The sequence below is a fragment of the Alosa sapidissima genome, chromosome 6 (genome assembly GCF_018492685.1).
Source record: "Alosa sapidissima isolate fAloSap1 chromosome 6, fAloSap1.pri, whole genome shotgun sequence".
In the NCBI taxonomy this organism is placed as follows: Eukaryota; Metazoa; Chordata; class Actinopteri; order Clupeiformes; family Clupeidae; genus Alosa; species Alosa sapidissima.
In genome coordinates, this window is record NC_055962.1 from 14,485,060 (window position 1) to 14,487,714 (window position 2,655).

General features: G+C 41.5%; 1 long non-coding RNA gene across 1 annotated transcript; it reads left to right on the forward strand.

Annotated features, from left to right (window-relative positions):
• Positions 1–690, forward strand: LOC121712211. The gene is made up of 3 exons (XR_006032549.1): positions 1–111; positions 261–328; positions 450–690. It is a non-coding gene; the product is annotated as an uncharacterized LOC121712211 (long non-coding RNA).
• The last annotated feature ends 1,965 nt before the right edge of the window (positions 691–2,655 follow it).

Consider the following 2,655-nt stretch of genomic DNA (forward strand, 5'->3'; position numbering starts at 1 on the left):
GGACATACCGGATATAATAATGAAAATACAACACACGAGCCAACATACACGCGTGCTCTGTTTTGGAGACCGTGGACACAAGGACAGTTGGAACAAAGGGACTCTCATGGAGTGAGTTTATTTTAATCAAATGATGGATTAAGAGAGATAAATGAACGGCTGGACAAAAACCTGTAATGTTCATATAAAAAACATAAACCGTGTTATTCTCATTGTTTCTTTGATCCCGCTAACGTTATTTTCTTTCCTTTCTTTCTCAGTTTTACGGCAAATCTCCAGTTGAATTATCAGATGCAAAGAAGCCCAACAGAAGCCCACATCCTGTAAAGTGAGTCTTAGCTCTCAATCACATCACGTTGCCAGAGTTTCTGTTTTCATCATACGTGACGTAGGCTATCAATTGTATTGGATTCCTGTGGTTTCTAACACAAACCTTGTTTCCTTGGTAGGTTATTCTGGCCTCGATCGCGCTGCTATGATTATCTGTATCAGGACGCCGAAGCGCTGCTTCGGAATTATCACGTCCAGGCGACTGTCTGTCTTTACGCAGACTCCAGCAGCGACGAGGACAGTGACGAGGAGGACGAGAAAGAAATGTACTTGACAGATTTATGAATGACAATTAGATGGGACATAATATATTTGGTAATTTATTTCGGTGCGAAATTTGTAAATACGTAATTTAATGGATGCTTATCGACACCTTTATTTTTGTATTACTCTTTCAAAGTATCACTATTTATATTAAAATATTTAAAGTATAACTACATTGTCCAGCTTGGTATAAAAATAAATATACAAAAATACATATTTGTTTACATAATGCCCAATTTATTTGTCGTCCATTTTTACCACATGATATGCTGTGATTCGACTATAAAATGAAATATGTTCAGAGAAATCATTAAAACCAATAATATCATTATATATTGTTTGGCAACAGTGGACAAATCATGTATAATATATACACCTTTGAAAGCTACTCTTGTTTTCATTGCTGTTACATCTCATGACTGGCTACCTGGTAGTGCCAACCAATTTAAGGTCTAAGTTGGTATTTATTGCATGTCTGAAGGATTGATGCATCATCCCTGCAAAACTGTGCAGTATGCTCTTTTGAACTTGATGAGAGAGAGGTAGATAGAAAGAGATAGATTGATAGAGCAATGACAGTGAAGAAAAAGGCAAGAGAGAAAGAGAGGGAGAAAGAGTATCAGGAGGAGAGAGATGGGAATTTTTTCTCCAGCTTTGAGGAGGCTACCTGCAGAGACATTTAGTGACTGTACACTATGCACACACACACACACACACACACACACACACACACACACTCATGAACACATGCAAACACACAAAAAGATACATGCACAAACATGCAGGCACACACATACTGTAAACACACACACACGCAGGCCAGTGTTTGGGAAGTTACTTTTTCATGCAGACCAGTGTTTGCTCGTTACTTCTTTAAAAAGTAACCCTTGACTTAGTTACCCTGTATGGAAAGTAGCTGTTTACGCTACTCGTTACTTTTACGTTATGTTGCTCGACTTTGGGCAGAACCCAATATCTGTCCTAAATGTGTTCTACATAAAGTTCTATGGAGGACATAACAGGTTCTTTTGTGCTCTTTATTATAAAAAATGCCACAAACAGAGCACTTGACAAGAAAACATTTTTATATATTATATAGGCTTCAACACCACCACTAAAGCACAATATCAAACAGCCTCAATGCACGTTATGGGCATATAGGTGAACACAAAATCCATAAGGGCTTATTTTATAGCCTTAAACAGGCTGAAAATGACACATTTAGCTTGCAAAAGGCTGTTACTCTCTCAAAACACTTAAAACATGCAGCAAAAGTTTACCCGAAATGAAGTGTTGGGTCTTCTATTCACGGACCCTGATTCTGAAGGGGAATATCTGCCTTCAGAAAATGACGGTGATTCGTTTAGTGAGGCTTCAGATGCGTCCCTGCCTTGCAATGGTGCAGCTGGACAAAGTGAGAGTTTAGCTTACACCAAGCACAAACGTTGAATCGTTTGCCCAATGTCAGTGGTGGGAATAATGTTTCACGGGGTTGGAGTGTTCATCAGGAAGTTAGCAGGGTGTTAGTGGTGTGGCGAACGAGGCTGGAGGTAATGTCCATGTAGCGCTAGCTTCTGTCTTCTGACCGTGTGCTTCTCCGCAATCGCGGCGACAGTAACGTGGTGGAGCCTTTGTCTAATGCCACTGGGTATGTTAGACGAGGTCGAAGTGCTCATAGGATAGTTAGGGAGGAACGTAGAGGCAGTGTGGGGAGTCGCAATGAGAATGACAGTAGGTCTAGTCCGAGCTGCGCAAATTCTCTCCACTCGGCGCGCGCGCGAGGCAGATCTGGCCATGCTGCTCGCAGCAGGAGGAGAGGTGGTGACACGGGGCAGGGGAGCCATTAGGCTATGCATAGTCTTTCACAAGATGATGGGAATGCCGGCCCTGTATGGATAAGGATAGGGAGTCATTATCTCTACAGCAAAAGGCCTGCTACATAAAAAAAAAATTGTCAGCCATTTATTAGTGTGAGCACGCCTACTGATTAGGCGCACACTAATTGTGCCCACCTGTGGACATGACACTGAGCCAATGGGCCCATCACTCCTTGGAAATATA